Source organism: Mus caroli, unplaced genomic scaffold (assembly GCF_978045245.1).
Source record: "Mus caroli unplaced genomic scaffold, Mus_caroli_1 scaffold_6, whole genome shotgun sequence".
In the NCBI taxonomy this organism is placed as follows: Eukaryota; Metazoa; Chordata; class Mammalia; order Rodentia; family Muridae; genus Mus; species Mus caroli.
This window is the reverse complement of record NW_028227261.1, coordinates 10,577,893-10,598,553: the sequence shown is the minus strand read 5'-3', so window position 1 is coordinate 10,598,553 and position 20,661 is coordinate 10,577,893. Positions and strand designations below refer to the sequence as shown.

At 39.5% G+C, this 20,661-nt stretch overlaps 1 protein-coding gene across 1 annotated transcript in view; it reads left to right on the top strand.

The window, feature by feature from the left end:
• Positions 1 to 20,661, top strand: part of LOC147004104 (uncharacterized) — a 522,844-nt gene that overhangs the window by 398,018 nt on the left and 104,165 nt on the right. The gene's annotated exons all lie outside the window — the stretch shown is intronic.

Genomic DNA, 20,661 nt, shown 5'->3' with positions numbered 1-20,661 from the left:
TTTCTGTGGTGTTTTCTGGCCTTTCTGTCTCTGACTGTGGCTTGTCCCTCCTGTAAGCCTGTGTGTCAGCACTCCTGGGAGACCAGTTCTCTCCTGGTGGGATTTGGGTATGGAGAGCTGTGTCACAAGGTCAGCTCTGGGTGCAGATAGATTCTAGAAGCATCTGGTCTCAGGCTGCTCCTCAGTTCCTGTGCCCTGAGGGCTCCAGGAGGATCCCTCTTGGGCTGGGTATTTGAGCAGAAGTGGTGGTCTTACCTGTGCTCTCAGGTGTGTCAGCACTCCTGGAAGACCAGCTCTCTCCCAGAGGAATTTGGGTTTGGAGAGCTGTGGCACAGGGTCAGCTCCAGGAGCAGATGGAAACCAGAAGCTCTATATTACTTTTAACTTATTAACAAATATATCCAGTTTTTAAATAATTTTTTACAATATACATCAGTCTTAACATTCTTCTTGTTATCATGAAATTTAGAAAACAATTTTAATGAGTTAATTAAAAATGGAAGACCAGGCCGGGGTAGCGGGAGCGCAGGGTTGCCTGACACCCACCAGCTACCCACAGGATTTTGGGACTGCTGGTGAGTGGAACACAGCTTCTGCTCCAATCCAATTGCGCGGGACCTGAGACTGCATTAGTTAGGGAAGCAGAAACCGGCCTGAGTAGGGCCACAGGCCTCATCCGGCTGGATCAGCGCTGGGGTAGCGGGAGCGCAGGGTTGCCTGACACCCGCCAGCTACCCACGACCCCCGCCGCAGGATTTTGAGACTGCTGGTGAGTGGAACACAGCTTCTGCTCCAGTCCAATCACGCGGGACCTGAGACTGCTCTGGTTGGGGAGAGAGAAATCCGGCCTACATAGGGCCACAACCCTCTTCCGGTCAGAAAAGCACCGGGGCAGCTGGGGCGCAGGGTCTGCTGACACTCGCCAGCTACCCACAACACCCGCCACAGGATCTTAAGACTTCTGGTGAGGGGAGCACAGCTTCTGCTCCAATCCAATTGCGCGGGACCTGAGACTGCATTAGTTAGGGAAGCAGAAACCGGCCTGAGTAGGGCCACAGGCCTCATCCGGCTGGATCAGCGCTGGGGTAGCGGGAGCGCAGGGTTGCCTGACACCCGCCAGCTACCCACGACCCCCGCCGCAGGATTTTGGGACTGCTGGTGAGTGGAACACAGCTTCTGCTCCAGTCCAATCACGCGGGACCTGAGACTGCTCTGGTTGGGGAGAGAGAAATCCGGCCTACATAGGGCCACAACCCTCTTCCGGTCAGAAAAGCACCGGGGCAGCTGGGGCGCAGGGTCGGCTGACACTCACCAGCTACCCACAACACCCACCACAGGATCTTAAGACTTCTGGAGAGTGGAACACAGCTTCTGCTCCAATCCAATTGCACGCGGGACCAGAGACTGTATTAGTTAGGGAAGCAGAAAAACGGCCTGAGTAGGACCACAGGCCTCTTCCGGCTGGACCAGCACCGGGGTACCGTCAGCTACCCACGACCCCCGCCGCAGGATTTAGAGACTGCTGGTGAGTGGAACACAGCTTCTGCTCCAATCTTTAAACAGTGACAACGATAACAACTAACCCCAGAGATTACCAGATGGCGAAAGGTAAACGTAATAATCTTACTAACAGAAACCAAGACCACTCACCATCATCAGAACCCAGCACCCCCACTTCGCCCAGTCCAGGGCACCCCAACACACCGGAAAAGCTAGACACGGATTTAAAAGCATATCTCCTGATGATGATAGAGGACTTCAAGAAGGACTTTAATAACACACTTAAAGAAATGCAGGAGAACACTGCTAAACAGGCAGAAGACAATAAAGAGGAAGCACAAAAATCCCTTAAAGAATTGCAGGAGAACACTGCTAAAGAGTTACAAATCCTTAAAGAAAAACACGATAACATAATCAAACAGGTAGAAGTCCTTACAGAAAAACAGGAAAACACATCCAAACAGATGATGGAAATGAACAAAACCATACTAGACCTAAAAAGGGAAGTAGACACAATAAAGAAAACCCAAAATGAGGCAACACTGGAGATAGAAACCCTAGGAAAGAAATCTGGAACCATAGATACGAGCATCAGCAACAGAATACAAGAGATGGAAGAGAGAATCTCAGGTGCAGAAGATTCCATAGAGAACATCGGCACAACAATCAAGGAAAATGTAAAATGCAAAAAGATCCTAACTCAAAACATCCAAGAAATACAGGACACAATGAGAAGACCAAACCTACGGATAATAGGAGTGGATGAGAATGAAGATTTTCAACTCAAAGGACCAGCAAACATCTTCAACAAAATTATAGAAGAAAACTTCCCAAATCTAAAGAAAGAGATGCCCATGAACATACAAGAAGCCTACAGAACTCCAAATAGACTGGACCAGAAAAGAAATACCTCCCGACACATAATAATCAGAGCAACAAATGCTCTAAATAAAGATAGAATACTAAAAGCAGTAAGAGAAAAAGGCCAAGTAACATATAAAGGCAAGCCTATCAGAATTACACCAGATTTTTCACCAGAGACTATGAAAGCCAGAAGATCCTGGACGGATGTTATACAGACACTAAAAGAACACAAATTCCAGCCCAGGCTACTATACCCAGCCAAACTCTCAATAAACATAGATGGAGAAACCAAAGTATTCCACGACAAAACCAAATTCACACATTATCTCTCCACGAATCCAGCCCTTCAAAGGATAATAACAGAAAAAAACCAATACAAGGACAGGAACCACGCCCTAGAAACAACAAGAAGGTAATCCCTCAACAAACCTAAAAGAAGACAGCCACAAGAACAAAATGCCAACTTTAACAACAAAAATAACAGGAAACAACAATTACTTTTCCTTAATATCTCTTAATATCAATGGACTCAACTCCCCGATAAAAAGACATAGACTAACAAACTGGCTACACAAACAAGACCCAACATTTTGCTGCTTACAGGAAACTCATCTCAGAGAAAAGGATAGACACTACCTCAGAATGAAAGGCTGGAAAACAATTTTCCAAGCAAATGGCATGAAGAAACAAGCTGGAGTAGCCATTCTAATATCTGATAAGATTGACTTCCAACCCAAAGTCATTAAAAAAGACAGGGAGGGACACTTCATACTCATCAAAGGTAAAATCCTCCAAGAGGAACTATCAATCCTGAATATCTATGCTCCAAATACAAAGGCAGCCACATTCATTAAAGAAACTTTAGTAAAGCTCAAAGCACACATTGCACCTCATACAATAATAGTGGGAGACTTCAACACACCACTTTCACCAATGGACAGATCATGGAAACAGAAACTAAACAGGGACACAGTGAAACTAAGAGAAATTATGAATCAAATGGATCTGGCAGATATCTACAGAACATTCTATCCTAAAACAAAAGGATATACCTTCTTCTCAGCACCTCATGGTACCTTCTCCAAAATTGACCACATAATTGGTCACAAAGCAGGCCTCAACAGATATAAAAATATTGAAATTGTCCCATGCATCCTATCAGATCACCATGGACTAAGGCTGATCTTCAATAACAAAATAAATAATAGAAAGCCAACCTTCACGTGGAAACTGAACAACACTCTTCTCAATGATACCTTGGTCAAGGAAGGAATAAAGAAAGAAATTAAGGACTTTTTAGAGTTCAATGAAAATGAAGCCACAACATACCCAAACTTATGGGACGCAATGAAAGCATTTCTAAGAGGAAAACTCATAGCTCTGAGTGCCTCCAAAAGGAAACTAGAGAGAGCACACATTAGCAGCTTGACAACACACCTAAAAGCACTAGAACAAAAGGAAGCAAATTCACCCAAGAGGAGTAGACGGCAGGAAATAATCAAACTCAGGGGTGAAATCAACCAAGTGGAAACAAGAAAAAGTATTCAAAGAATCAACCAATCAAGGAGCTGGTTCTTTGAGAAAATCAACAAGATAGATAAACCCTTAGCCAGACTCACTAGAGGGCACAGGGAAAGCATCCTAATTAACAAAATCAGAAATGAAAAAGGAGACATAACAACAGATCCTGAAGACATCCAAAACACCATCAGATCCTTCTACCAAAGGCTATACTCAACAAAACTGGAGAACCTGGATGAAATGGAGAAGTTCCTAGACAGATACCAGGTACCAAAGTTGAATCAAGATCAGGTTAATGATCTAAACAGCCCTATATCCCCCAAAGAAATAGAAGCAGTCATTAATAGTCTCCCAACTAAAAAAAGCCCAGGACCAGATGGGTTTAGTGCAGAGTTCTATCAGACCTTCAAAGAAGATCTAATCCCAGTTCTTCACAAACTATTTCACAAAATAGAAACAGAAGGTACTCTACCCAACTCATTCTATGAAGCCACAATTACTCTGATACCTAAACCACAAAAAGACCCAACAAAGATAGAAAACTTCAGACCAATATCCCTTATGAATATTGATGCAAAAATCCTCAATAAAGTTCTTGCTAACCGAATCCAAGAACACATCAAAACAATCATCCATCCTGAACAAGTAGGTTTCATCCCAGGGATGCAGGGATGGTTCAATATACGGAAATCCATCAACGTAATCCAGTATATAAACAAACTCAAAGACAAAAAACACATGGTCATCTCGTTAGATGCGGAAAAAGCATTTGACAAGATCCAACACCCATTCATGATAAAAGTCTTGGAAAGATCAGGAATTCAAGGCCCATACCTAAACATGATAAAAGCAATCTACAGCAAAACAGTAGCCAACATCAAAGTAAATGGTGAGAAGCTTGAAGCAATCCCTCTAAAATCAGGGACTAGACAAGGCTGTCCACTTTCTCCATACCTATTCAACATTGTACTTGAAGTCCTAGCCAGAGCAATTCGACAACAAAAGGAGATCAAAGGGATACAAATTGGAAAAGATGAAGTCAAAATATCACTTTTTGCAGATGATATGATAGTATATATAAGTGACCCTAAAAATTCCACCAGAGAACTCCTAAGCCTGATAAACAGCTCCGGTGAAGTAGCTGGATATAAAATTAACTCAAACAAATCAATGGCCTTTCTCTACACAAAGAATAAACAGGCTGAGAAAGAAATTAGGGAAACAACACCCTTCTCAATAGTCACAAATAATATAAAATATCTTGGCGTGACTCTAACTAAGGAAGTGAAAGATCTGTATGATAAAAACTTCAAGTCTCTGAAGAAAGAAATTATAGAAGATCTCAGAAGATGGAAAGATCTCCCATGCTCATGGATTGGCAGGATCAACATTGTAAAAATGGCTATCTTGCCAAAAGCAATCTACAGATTCAATGCAATCCCCATCAAAATTCCAAATCAATTCTTCAACGAATTAGAAAGTGCAATCTGCAAATTCATCTGGAATAACAAAAAACCTAGGATAGCAAAAACTCTTCTCAAGGATAAAAGAACCTCTGGTGGAATCACCATGCCGGACCTAAAGCTCTACTACAGAGCAATTGTGATAAAAACTGCATGGTACTGGTATAGTGACAGACAAATAGACCTGAAGACCCAGAAATGAACCCACACACCTATGGTCACTTGATCTTCGACAAGGGAGCTAAAAACATCCAGTGGAAGAAAGACAGCATTTTCAACAAATGGTGCTGGCACAACTGGTTGTTAACATGTAGAAGAATGCGAATCGATCCATTCCTATCTCCTTGTACTAAGGTCAAGTCTAAGTGGATCAAGGAACTTCACATAAAACCAGAGACACTGAAACTTATAGAGGAGAAAGTGGGGAAAAGCCTTGAAGATATGGGCACAGGGGAAAAAATTCCTGAATAGAACAGTAATGGCTTGTGCTGTAAGATCGAGAATTGACAAGTGGGACCTCATGAAACTACAAAGCTTCTGCAAGGCTAAAGACACCATCAATAAGACAAAAAAACCACCAACAGATTGGGAAAGGATCTTCACCTATCCTAAATCAGATAAGGGACTAATATCCAATATATATAAAGAACTCAAGAAGGTGGACTCCAGAAAGTCAAATAACCCCATTAAAAAATGGGGCTCAGAACTGAACAAAGAATTCTCACCTGAGGAATACCGAATGGCAGAGAAGCACCTGAAAAAATGTTCAACATCCTTAATCATCAGGGAAATGCAAATCAAAACAACCCTGAGATTCCACCTCACACCAGTCAGAATGGCTAAGATCAAAAATTCAGGTGACAGCAGATGCTGGCGAGGATGTGGAGAAAGAGGAACACTCCTCCATTGTTGGTGGGATTGCAAGCTTGTACAACCACTCTGGAAATCAGTCTGGCGGTTCCTCAGAAAATTGGACATAGTACTACCGGAGGATCCAGCAATACCTCTCCTGGGCATATATCCAGAAGATGTCCCAACCGGTAAAAAGGACACATGCTCCACTATGTTCATAGCAGCCCTATTTATAATAGCCAGAAGCTGGAAAGAACCCAGATGTCCCTCAACAGAGGAATGGATACAGAAATTATGGTACATTTACACAATGGAGTACTACTCAGCTATTAAAAAGAATGAATTTATGAAATTCCTAGCCAAATGGATGGACCTGGAGGGCATCATCTTGAGTGAAGTAACACAATCACAAAAGAACTCACACAATATGTATTCATTGATAAGTGGATATTAGCCCAAAACTTAGGATACCCAAGATATAAGATACAATTTGATAAACGCATGAAACTCAAGAAGAATGAAGACCAAAGTGTGGACACTGTGCACCTTCTTAGAATTGGGAACAAAACACCCAGGGAAGGAGTTACAGAGACAAAGTTCGTAGCTGTGATGAAAGGATGGACCATTTAGAGACTGCTGTATCCAGGGATCCGTCCCATAATCAGCTTCTAAACGCTGACACCATTGCATACACTAGCAAGATTTTGCTGAAAGGACCCAAATATAGCTGTCTCTTGTGAGACGATGCTGGGGCCTAGCAAACACAGGAGTGGATGTTCACAGTCAGCTATTGGATGTATCACAGGGCTCCCAATGGAGAAGCTAGAGAAAGTACCCAAGGAGCTAAAGGGATCTGCAACCCTATTGTTGGAACAACATGATGTACTAACCAGAACCCTGGAGCTCTTGTCTCTAGCTGCATATGTATCGAAAGATGGCCTAGTCGGCCATCAATGGAAAGAGAGGCCCATTGGACTTGCAAACTTTATATGCCCCAATATAGGGGAATGCCAGGGCCAAAAGAATGGGAATGGGTGGTTAGGGAAGTGGGGGGCGCTATGGGGGACTTTTGGGATAGTATTGGAAATGTAATTGAGGAAAATATGTAATAAAAATATTAAAAAAAAATGAGCTCAGAACTGAACAAAGAATTCTCACCTGAGGAATACCAAATGGCTGAGAAGCACCTGAAAAAAATATCCAACATCCTTAATCATCAGGGAAATGCAAATCCAAAAACCCTGAGATTCCACCTCACACCAGTCAGAATGGCTAAGATCAAAAATTCAGGTGACAGCAGATGCTGGCGAGGATGTGGAGAAAGAGGAACACTCCTTCTTTTTTGGTGGGATTGCAAGCTGGTACAACCACTCTGGAAATCAGTCTGGCGGCTCCTCAGAAAATTGGACATAGTAGTACCAGAGGATCCTGCAATACCTCTCCTGGGAATATATCCAGAAGATGTCCCAACCAGTAAGAAGAACACATGCTCCACTATGTTCATAGCAGCCTTATTTATAATAGCCAGAAGCTGGAAAGAACCCAGATGCCCCACAACAGAGGAATAGATACAGAAAATGTGGTACATTTACACAATGGAGTACTACTCAGCTATTAAAAAGAAGGAATTTATGAAATTCCTAGGCAAATGGATGGACCTGGAGGGTATCATCCTGAGTGAGGTAACCCAATCACAAAGGAACTCACACAATATGTACTCACTGATAGGTGGATATTAGCCCAGAAACTTAGGATACCCAAGATATAAGATACAATTTGCTAAACACATGAAACTCAAGAATGAAGACCAAAGTGTGGACACTTTGCCCCTTCTTAGAATTGGGAACAAAACACCCATGGAAGGATTTACAGAGGTAAAGTTTGGAGCTGAGATGAAAGGATGGACCATCTAGAGACTGCCATATCCGGGTTCCATCCTATAATCAGCTTCCAATGGCTGACACCATTGCATACACTAGCAAGATTTTGCTGAAAGGACCCAGATTGAGCTATCTCTTGTGAGACTATGCCAGGGCCTAGCAAACACAGAAGTGGATGCCCACTGTCAGCTATTGGATGGATCACAGGGCCCCCAATGGTGGAGCTAGAGAAAGTACCCAAGGAGCTAAAGGGATCTGCAATCCTATAGGTGGAACAACAATATGAACTAACCAGTACCCCTACCCCCCTGGAGTTTATGTCTCTACCTGCATATGAATCAGATGATGGCCTAGTCGGCCATCAGTGGAAAGAGAGGCCCATTGGTCATGCAAACTTTATATGCCTCAGTTCAGGGGAAAGACAGGGCCAAGAAGTGGGAGTGGATGGGTGGGAGAGTGGGTGGGGGAGCGTGTGGGGGACTTTTGGGATAGCATTGGAAGTGTAAATGGAATAAATACCCAATTAAAAAAACATAAAAAAAGAAAAAAAAATGGAAGACCAGCCGGGCGTGGTGGCGCACGCCTTTAATCCCAGCACTCGGGAGGCAGAGGCAGGCGGATTTCTGAGTTCGAGGCCAGCCTGGTCTACAAAGTGAGTTCCAGGACAGCCAGGGCTACACAGAGAAACCCTGTCTCGAAAAACCAAAAAAAAAAAAAAAAAAAAAAAGGAAGACCAAGAGGCTTTATCTAAACACATAAAACATGGTGTTTTAGATATCTAATAGTTATAAGTAGTTAAAATACATTAGTAGTTTTGTGACCAAATTTAAATTAAGTATGTGTTAAAATTTAAGCCATTATGCAGTGTAGGATGACATGGAGTTTTGTTGTTAGAAACAGCATTTACTTTTATTGTACTTAAGAGGTAACAAAGTATGATAAGACATCCAGATCAGGATAGAGTTTGACTTAATTATTCATTTTTAAGCTAATAACAAGGATAACTAATATTTAAAAATATATCATTATGTTGCAATATATTAATCATCTGTAAAACTCTAAAATATCTGTATAAGCCTTAAAGTAGGTTCTTAAATGATAATTTAAAAAGTTATTTAGAGTTATCTCTTACATAGTTCTTGAAAAATCCATTCATTTGATTTTAAAGAGGCAGAAGTAATAAGAAGAAACACATAAACATCTTCAAAGTGTTCATATTCATATGTATATTCCCATATATGTGATATGTGTACAAAAGCACAGGCATAAATCATACTTTTAATCTTTGGTATAGAGTTTAGTATTTCAAGGGAGTGCACAGGAACATCATATCCTACAGAAGGAGCAACCATCTCTTAAAGTTTATGTATGTCCGCAAGAAATATGGGTCAAGTTAATGTATATCCTCAAGCAATAAAGGCCAGAAGTGGGATAAGGATCAAACAGATAGCATCTAGACCAGTACTGTGTGAGTATGTATATCTTACCCTAAAAGCAGACTTGAAAATGTTTTAATTTAAAAACTTATATTAATCGTCCCCCTCTAAGATGTGGTCCCTTTAAGATGAGTACTCTGGGTTTTATGTCAACATGTATTATGAAAACAACAACAAAACATATAACCATATATATATATATACATACATAATAGACATTTAATAGCTGGGTGGTCAGCCATGGTGCATGGCTTTAATTCTAGCACCCAGAAGGCAGAATCCCAGAAACTATCTCAAAAAAAAAAAAAAAAATCAAAACCACCAAAAAAAAAGAAAGAAAAAATTTCAACATTATTATTTGTTTGTATTACATTTCCTATAATCCTCATTGTGAAAAGGAAACAAAATAGAGATCTTCAGTAAACATGTAAATCTATTAATTTATAGATGGCCCAGTACAAAAGCAAACAAAAACACATACATACAAACATAAATACACTTAACAGTTTTATACTAAGAATAGTTTGGCCTACTCAATTATTCTTTTTATATTAAATGTAGAAAAGTGACTTAGAACGTTAAAGAAACAATAAGGGTGGCTGGTGAGATGGCTCAACAGTTAAGAGCTCTAACTGCTCTTCCAAAGGTCCTGAGTTCAAATCCCAGCAACCACATGGTGGCTCACAACCATCCATAATGAGATCTGATGCCCTCTTTTGGAGTGTCCAAAGACAGCTACAGTGTACTTACATATAATAAATAAGTAAATCTTTTTTAAAAAAAGAAATAAGATAAATCATCACTGGGATAACCATCAAAACAATTTATGAATGATGCAAAACTGCCACAATGTCCTCAAGGCAAGATAGCTGTGTATAATGGTCAAAAGCATAGACAGATGGGAGTGAGAATCCTCTGGCTCAACGTTGTAGCATTCATTAAACAAACTTAGACTTAAAAAATGAACAAGAGTATTTTGAAGAAATAATATGAATTTTTGTTATTCTTTATATATATATGAGATGAACTAGTAGGTATATTTAGATTCTGTTTTCGAAGGAAATCTGATCAATTTTATGTATATGATATTAACTTTTATAGCTTAATGAAATCTAGACCCAACAAATGTTATTTTTTCTTTTCTCCCACTTCTTTTTTAAAGTTTTTTTAAATGTTATTTTTTATTTATTTATTTTTAAAAGATTTATTTATTTATTTATTATATGTAAGTACACTGTAGTTGTCTTCAGGCATACCAGAAGAGGGAGTCAGATCTTATTACAGATGGTTGTGAGCCACCATGTGGTTGCTGGGATTTGAACTCTGGACCTTCGGAAGAGCAGTCGGGTGCTCTTACCCACTGAGCCATCTCTCCAGCCCAAATGTTATTTTTAAAACAATAAGCATTTTAAGGTTTATGAAACATTTAACATTTCCAAATATATTATTATTATTTTTAAAAACTTTTTATTGATTCTTTGTGAATTTCATCATGTACCCCAATTCCACTCATCTCCCCATCTCTTCATATCTTCTTTCTGCCCTTGCAACCTCCTCCGTAAAATAAAATAAAATAATAATAATAATAATAAATACAGCATAGAAAACATCTCATTGTGTAAGCTATAGCTTTGATCTACAGGACCAGCCCTTTCACACGCTCCAGCAGTTCAGAGGTGAGGTAGATGTTGGAGTGGCCCAACTCAAAGCCCTGGATCTGAACCTAGGGGATAGCTGAGTTAGTCAGCCTGCCAGCTCTCCTGCACCCACACCACCAGGGTGAGCTCTCCAGCACTGCCCTGGCTAGCTCACCCAGTGCTGCAGCTGGCAAGGGGCAGAATCAGCTCTCCTGCTCTCTCTTGAGGTTTGGTCTGTTACTATGTATTTAATACTAAATTCTGTACCTGAAGGTCTGGGCCTTGTGCAAACCTTGTTTCTGAATTTAAAACTATTGGCTAAGTAAAAATGGCTACAGTCAATTACTGGAGGGATTAGAGGTAGGCAGGTTTTGAGTTTCCTGATTGTGGGTAGAGAAAAGAGGAGAGAGGAGAACAAGGAGGAGAGGGAGGAAGCACTATGGGAGGAGACAGGAGACATGAGGGTTCCCAGCTGGGGAGGTAGGCCTGCCAGCTGGCCAGCCTGCTCTCTCTTGAGGTTTGGCACACCTAGATCCCCAGATTCTTGGGTATGGTCCCAGATAGCTTGAATAAAGTCTATAAAGGCTGTACACTGTGAGTGGGTCTGAGTTAGCATCTGGTGACACTTGGAGATTGCAACTTGTGACCAAGTTGGAGGTTGGTTCAGCCACTTCTCAAAAAGCCAATAAAAAGAGCCAAAATTCAAAATGGAAAGCAGAAAAAGGAGATCTACTCAATGGAGTCTCTTTGGGAAGAGGGACAAAGTAGTCTAACACACCCTTCAAGTCCATTTTTAGGGTCCTGAAGTGAGCATACAATTTAAAGAGAGGGCTAAGGATTCCCACAGCTAAGCAGTTCTAGTCACTCCCATCTTTGACTCTTCCTTGTCTAGGTTTTAGTCTCATCCTCCATTGTGGCCTGACAAGATACTAGAATTGTGTGAAGTCTCTTTCTGGGAGACAAGTTTACTCTCTGGTTGCTGCTCTTTCTTTCCCTGAAGATGAGAGTCACAGGAAACTCCTTTATTCTTAGCAAGTTTTTATTCTTTCAACAGTCTAATTATCATATTGACAGACAGTCTCTTTATAATGTCCTTGTATCTGCCACACCAGTTACATGGCGGGGGGGGGGGGGGGTGTCAGATTTTATAAGAAAGAGAGAGGAAAAGAAAGGAAGGAAGGGAGGGAGGGAGGGAGGGAGGGAAGAAGGAAGGAAGGAAGGAAGGAAGGAAGGAAGGAAGGAAGGAAGAAAGAAAGAAAGAAAGAAAGAAAGAAAGAAAGAAAGAAAAAAAGAAAGAGAGAGAGAGTCAAGAATGAGAATGTATTGTAGATTCTGTCCTTAGTTTTGGTATAAATGAAACATTTTTAGATATTATTTTTATTTTAGCATATAACTTAATCCACATGGAGTTTTAAAAGAGTTCTTTATTGTAATGAATTACCAATTTTATTAGTTTTTTATGGTTCACTTACATTTTTCATTAATTAATATTTACTTTACATCCCAATCATAGCTTTCTCTCTCTCTTCTTTCCCAGTCCCTCTGCCTCACCTCCCTTCTCCCCAGTACCCTCTCCCTTTCTCCTCAGTGAAGGGGAGGCCTCCTGTGGATATCAACTCCCTTGGCAGATCAAATTGCAGGAGGCCTAAGTGTGTCTTCTCCTATTGAGGCTAGACAAGGCAGCCCACCCAGTTTCACATTTTAATTAAAGAATGTTTCCTATTTTATCTTTAAAAATTTTAATCTTTGGGCAGTGGATCTCAAACTTCCTAATACTGTGACCTTTTAATATAGTTTCACATGTGGTGACCCTGTACTGGCCAGTTTTGTGTCAACTTGACACAGGCTGGAGTTATCACAAAGAAAGGAGCTTCAGTTGGGGAAATGCCTTCATGAGATCCAGCTGTGGGGCATTTTCTCAATTAGTGATCAAGGCAGGAGGGTCCCTTGTGGGTGGTACCATCTCTGGGCTGGTAGTCTTGGTTCTATAAGAGAGCAGGCTGAGCAAGCCAGGGGAAGCAGTCCCTCCATGGCCTCTGCATCAGCTCCTGCTTCCTGACCTGCTTGAATTCCAGTCCTGACTTCCTTGGTGATGAACAGCAGTATGGAAGTGTAAGCTGAATAAACCCTTTCCTCCCCAACTTGCTTCTTGGTCATGATGTTTGTGCAGGAATAGAAACCTTGACTAAGACAGACCCCCTAGCCATAAAATTATGTCATTGCTACTTTATAGCTGTAATTCTGCTTTGATTTTAATTCATAATGTAAATATTGGATATGCAGAACATCTGACATGGGACCCAAAGGTGTTGTGACCCCCAGGTTGAGAACCAATGCCTTAGGGCATTGTTAAGCACAGGAGATATACCAGTTTGGAGGTAGTAAAAGTTTATATTGTCTTTAGATCTTTCCATTTGTTCAAATACTTGCAAGTTAGTCAGCAACTATCACGCATAAGCCACTGGAGTACCAGACAGCAGTTTCATCTCCAAACACATCCCTATGCATTTGAAGAGGAGAGTCAGGAGACAAAGGCCAAAAGACAATGAATCAATGCATGTCAAAGACAAAGAAAACTAAGACAAATTTTTTAAAAACCAAAATGTCTTTAAAGTTCCAAAAGCAAACAAAATCTGAAAAATGAGTTAAACAGCCAGAATCTAAACTGTCTCTGGAGATTCAAAAGCAAGCAAGTAAACAAGCCAAACTAAATGTCTAGAACAGTTTTTCTAGAGCAAACATTTCAAAGCAAATAAACAAACTAGATCCATTAAACCCCATGCTTAGAGAGCAGATCTAAAGGGAGTCCTACTTAACCAGCTCAGAAACTCCAAAATGGATAGTCAACCAAACCAACGGAGGTCTGGAGACCCAGGAAGTACTTACCAACATCAGCGGAGAAGGTAACATCAGGCTGTCTGGACTCCAAGAATGGGTCCTTGCTGGAACCTGGCTTCCATTCGTGTGATTCCTCCAAAAGAAAGATCATTCTCAGAACCCAGATTGGGACCCCTAATTGTCAATGCAAAAACCACAGCTCTAATCTTAAAGGGAATAAGAGATAGTTTATTCTGGAGTAGGTATGAGTGACCTTTATTGGCTTACAGACAATTCCACTCGGCTCCTCCTGGGAGCCTAGCAACAGTGACTTAGCAACAGCTTACATCATCACCTGCTTCCGGGAACAAGCCAAACATGTAGAAGACAGTCTCAGGGTAAAAGCTGAGAAAGTCAATCCCGAAAGTAGCACATGAAACTGATTCTAAACAAGTTTCCTTCCTAGCATCTCCAGGCGATTTTTCAGGAGAAAAGGAAAAAAAAGTGTGTATTTGTGTGTGTGTGTTTGAGCATTTAAGAAGGAATATTGTTATATTAGTCTGGATTTCCTAGAGTAACAATTTATAGAATGACTCTCTCTCTCTCTCTCTCTCTCTCTCTCTCTCTCTCTCTCTCTCTCTCTCTCTCTCTCTCTCTCTCTCTCTCACATACACACACACACACACACACACACACACACACACACACACACACGATTTATTAGAAGGACTGACAGGCTGTAGTCCATCTAGCCCAACAATGCCTCTATGTGTATGTCTGTATACTGAAGGCCTAAGAATTCAGTAGTTGCTCAGTCCATGAGACTGGATATCTCAGCTGCTCCTCAGTATATACCATAATCCTGAAGAAGCGGGCTCTAATGCCAATGAAGGAGTGGATTTGCTAGGAAGGGAGGTAAGAAACAGGGATACATACGTAAATACATACATAAATACATACAGAGAGAGAGAGAAAGAGAGAGAACGCTTCCTTCTTCTATGTCCTTTATACAGACTGTCAACAGAAGGTGTGGTCTAAATTAAAGGTGGGTCTTTCCACCACAAAGATTTGACCTTTTCACTTCAAATGATCCAATTAAGCAAAACAACACGAGACAAAACAAAACAAAGCAAAGCAAGGCAAAACAAAACAAAAATCCCTCTCAATTGTATCCAGACATTACTGAGTTTTAGTTAATTCCAGATGTAGACAGGTTGATAACCAAGAATAACCATCACAGAAGGTGTTCAAAAGGAAAGAAATGTTTAAAGATAAACCACATTCTGGTATTCTAGCCAGTTTTATGTGTAATAATTACTAACTTGCAAGTATTTGGGAAAACTGGAGAAACATTTACTCCTCCAAACTGTCTTACTATACTTGCTAAAGAAAGCAGTGTTTATTTATTTTTCATAATATACTTAGTACCAAATTGGCTTATAAGTAAGTGCTCATGTGAACTAAAGTTGTAAACTTGACCCAGATTTATTTTGGCTCATAATAAAACTGAAATTTAAAGGAACAAAATAATGGTAAATGACAAAAAGTCTATTTAATTAATGCAACCACATAGGTAAAATAAAGACAGCTAATGGCTCTAAATCTCTTTGGGGAACAATTAACTTGAGTTTTTAAGTTAGAATTTTAAATCTGCTTTTAGGGACAAGATATACATACTCACATAGTTCTGGTCTAGATGCTATCTCCTTGATCCTTATTTTAGTTCTGGTTCTACCACAAGGCCCAAATTGCTTGAGACATATATGAACTTTAAGAGGTGGTTGCTCCTGCTGCAGGATATGTTCTTCCTATGAACAATTGCACTTCCTTGAAATACTTAACTCTACTCCAAAGGTCAAGAAGACAATTTATGTCTGTACTTTTGCATATGTTTCATATGTGTGTGAAAGTGTATGTGAATACAAACATTAAATTATTCTAAGAATAATTTTTACCTAACAGTTTTTTTAAGTCCCTGATTTTAACAATGCCAATATAAGTGCCACCTCTTAAGTATTTTTTAAATTGTCATTTCAAAAACCTACTTGGAGGCTTACTAATACATCTTTAGAGTTTAAATAAGCTTAATGTTAAGTCGCCTAATTAACCCCACAATGATATATTTTAAATTTTTCTCCTGTTTTTAGTTTAAAAGTGAAAATGATAGTCATAAATGATAAACTTTATCCTACTTTGGGTGGTTTATAAACACTAATAAAAGCAAATACTTTTTCTAATAAAAAGTGTTTCAAGGTACCAGTCATGATAATTGAAACATTTAACAAGTAATTAACAATTTATTTAAGAAAACAAAAAATACAAATATAATTTACCTGTGTTTATAATTGTTACATATCTAAGGTATGATGTGTGTGTGTGTGTGTGTGTGTGTATGTGTGTGTGTGTGTGTGTGGTTTAGTAAAAGCCCCCTGAACTTTCCTTTTAAAATGACCTTATTAAAATTGTTATCTGCATTTTACTGTTTTGGTATATGGATTTTAAAAACCTATGATTAAGTTTTAGGGTTTTTCTCCTCATTGGACAAAGCCTTTTCCTTTTTGGAGGGACACTGCTTCAACAACAACAACAACAACAACAACAAGAAGATCTGTTTAGAGAATGATACATACTGTAAATGACAGTTTCTGAAAAAAGATCTGTGTCTGGTTATGATTGACAAATTCCTGAAAAAGTCCGATTTGCAGAGAGACTGATGTTCCAATTGAAATTTCAATACTGTGGAGAGACTGGAATCTTGCAGTTTTACAGGCTATTTATCTGAGATAGTTTTAGCCTTCCGGAAGAGCCTTCTGTTGCCCTACTCAGACTCTGAAATCTTTTGATAATAAATAAGACCGTTTAAAATTATGACTTAGTATATCATTAGCTCCCACCAACCCCAGAACTAAGCGTGATATCAGATAACATCTTGGCCCGTAGATTAAGCTCCCCCATCTCCTTGTATCTGCCTCTTTGAACCCACTAATGTGTTTTAAACTTGCTTTGATGTATGACTTTCTTTGTCTTGTAAAACTATAAAAATGTCATGAAACTACTTCTACATTGGAACAGTTTGTAATAACACAGATCTGTTCTCTGGAGACATAGCCACTCAAATGGATCCAAAATAAATTATTACTTATTCCTTTTAAGATAAGAGCTGTAGGGTGTTTTAAAAAATTATTTTATGTATATAGGTACACTGTAGCTGTCTTCAGACACACAGAAGAAGGCATCAGATCCTATTACAGATGGCTGTGAGTCACCATGTGGTTGCTAGGAATTGAACTCAGAACCTTTGGAAGAGCAGCCAGTGCTCTTAAACATTGAGCCATTTTACAGCTGTAGTTTTATGTCAACACTACTTAGAAAACTCCACATGAATTAAACTTGTAAAACTTGTTTTAATTGACAAATATTTAAATTTGTTTATAAGACTTGGTCTATTAAATAAACTAATAATGTAAACTAATATTGTAAAAGACTTTTAACTTTGGTTACTAAAATTCAAAATTACCTACAGAGTCTTTCTTAAAGAGAGGGAGGGAGGGGGAAGTGGGATGGGGGACAAGGCAGGGAGGCAGGTTGGACAGGAATTCATTACTTAAAAGAAAAATAAAATCACACAGAAGATTTCATTCTTATTAAAAGAACTGGAGTGTATCCAGATAATTTTAACCCATTTCCTAGAAGACAGTGAGCTTTCTCTCATCGTCTGAGAGCACAGGCATGTGAACTTTAAGTAGCTGGATGGTACTCCTCTTAGCTGACAATTGAGTACCCCAAGAACCAAATGTTTCTCTCACTGTTTATATTTCTTAGATTTAAGTTTTTAGATATAATTTTTTATGATATTTAGTTGTTCCACCAACATATCTTTAAGTGATAAAACAATCTTGGTCTTAGAGAAGTTACAAGTGAAGATATAATGTCCTTTCATTTAATCATGCCTTGTAGTTATGACTGCTAGCTTACCCTAAGCCCATACGTTATTCCAAAACTAACATTTAAAAGATCCAAGGTTTTTACTGTCCTATATACACTCATTACACAGTATAGTTTGGATAATATTTTAAAATCTAGTTTTTAAATATAACTTTAATTCTCTTTACTCTAGCTGTAGATAACCAAAGGTTTAGAATTATACAGAAGATAGCAATCTTAAATAACAACACCTATGTTGATTTATACATTAAGTATTGATGTTTCTAGTTTTAATTATTATCTAAAAAGTTTTATAGTGCAATCATCCAGCCTTTTAAAAAATCATTAAAGAATGTTTGTATTTTACAAATAAAAAGGGAAGACAATACTAAAGTGATTGGAAGTGTCATTTCCAGCCACTTAAATATAAGTAAGATAGCTCATACAGTACAAATAACTATAAACAGGGAAATATAGTCAATCTAGTTAATATGTACATTTTGGTTATTTTAAATACATCTTTCCTTAATTTGTTAGCTTCACTCCATTAGGTCAAATTGTGTCTTCAATTATTTGATTGTAGATATAGTCATCCCAGTTCATGTGCTATGTCAGATAAAGAGCATAAGAAAATCATTCAGATCTGCATCATGAGCAGATGGTTTAACATCATCCAGGATTTTGTTTCTTAGTGGCCTTTACCTGTTACAGGATATTTGATTATTGTATGTAGAAATGCTAATTATTAGCAAAATGTCAAAGCTTAAATAGGTATAGCATTATTCAGTTGCTGTTAGGTGTGTTCTGAAGAGATGCAGTTTAGGCGTGCCTCTAAAAGCCTCCATAGATAAGAATGCTAAGGCATGGAAAGTCCCTGTCCATGTTAAGGCAAGTTGCTTGGGAGAAGGCTTGTGTTTCTTGCTGTATGACCCCAGACAAAGTCAGCTGGGTGCTCTAGAGCTAACCCACCATAAACTTGAAATGACTTAGCCACTACTGACTTGGCTTGGAGCCTCCCCATCCCCATCCAAGGGTGTAGGGGAGGAGGTAGAGACTTCTTTTATATGTAATTGGACCTTTCATAGTCTGTCTGTCTGTCTGTCTGTCTGTCTGTCTGTCTGTCTGTCTCTCTCTCTCTCTCTCAGAAAAGAAAAACAGAAAAGCAGCTGGCAGGACACAGGCAAAGCACTATTCTAACAAAGAGAACTGAGGAGCCCTTTTGGGTTTGGAGGAGCTCAAGAGAAAGGTAGACTATAGGATGAGGATTGTAAATAGATACTTTGTATGTAATTAAGAAAAGAAAGTTACCTTGCTGAGCCTGCTTTATCCTCAGTTTACACTTCTCCTGTCTTTATTGGTATTAATATCAGATAATTTAAAAGGTTACATTTATCACCCATTCTTCTTTCCAGAAGATGCTGTCTTGCTCTACTCAGCCTCTACATCAGATCCTAGCAATGAGTTGCTTAGCTATGTGGGAACATATGATATTAAACAAATAATATGTGACCCCACTCAAAAAAAATATTTGGTTGGCTAACAAAGAGGACTGCAAAGGAGAGTTTCCAAAAAGCAGCTTTATTTGCAGAAACTGAGTGACTAGAATTTCAGCACTGTGGAAAGCCTGGAATGTGGTAGGTCCAGAAGCTAAATACCTTATCTTGGGCAAGTATTAGTCTTGCCATGGTGTCAGAACTAACACCCTGTGACTAATGGATAAAAATTTATTAATTTACCAGACTGCAAGCTTCTACCAACCTCAAAACTAAGCAGGTTATTCAATAGTATCTTGGGCCTATAAAAAAGATTCCTCAATTTCTATGTACCTACTCCTCTGCTATAACTCCACGGTATTTTAAACTTGCTTTGATTTATGACTTTTTGTTCTATAAAGCTATAATACTTCATGAAACTGTTTCTACATTTGAACATGAATTTGAGGTAAAGTCTGTGTTCCTAGGCCATGGTCAACCAAAATAATTTCAGAAAAACTATCTTTTATTCCCTTAAGGTTAGAGATGTGATTTTGAGTCAACACTTTTGACCTAAGAAAGAGGAACATTTCTCCAGTTTCCCTATAAGGCCATTGATCATCATGAGGTATTCTCTCAGACACCTCCACATTAATGGTTGAAGGTAACAAATGCCTCTCATCTTCAGTGTCTTTCTGATCAGATGCTCATAAATTTCCTATGCTAATGGCCCTGCCCCTTGCTGGCTTCAGCATCTGGGAGAGCAGACCCCACACCTTGACTAGGGCAGTGTCTTAGAGCTGGCCCTGGTAGACAAGTTAGTTAGGCTCTAGTCCTCTAGTCCTGTAGCATTCCAATCTCTCCAGAGTATTGGAGTTCTGATATGTCAACCCCTTTCTGTAAGCAATCGTCCTCTTTTGGAGGGGGCTAGGAGTGTTGGTTTTTTTTTTTTTTTTTTTTTGACAGGATTTCTGTGTAACCCTGGCTTTCCTAGAACTGGTTCTATAGACGGAGCTGGCATCAAACTCAGAGATCCTCTTGCCTTTGCTTCCCGAATACTCAGTTTAAAGTGGTCTGCCACCACATCTAGGCTCCATCAGTCTTTTCAGGAGCTCTTGTTCACAGGAGGAAGAGTTCAAAAAGGAGTTTGTTGTCAGTTTATAGATGTGAGCTTTAGAGAACAAAGCAAGAGATCCTGAGAAGCAGGGCACCAGCAAACTTCTGGCCTAGGGTCTTTGTGTAAGACTCATGGTAGGAACTGAAGTGGGGCAATGAGGAGGGGGTGGGTTGGCCAC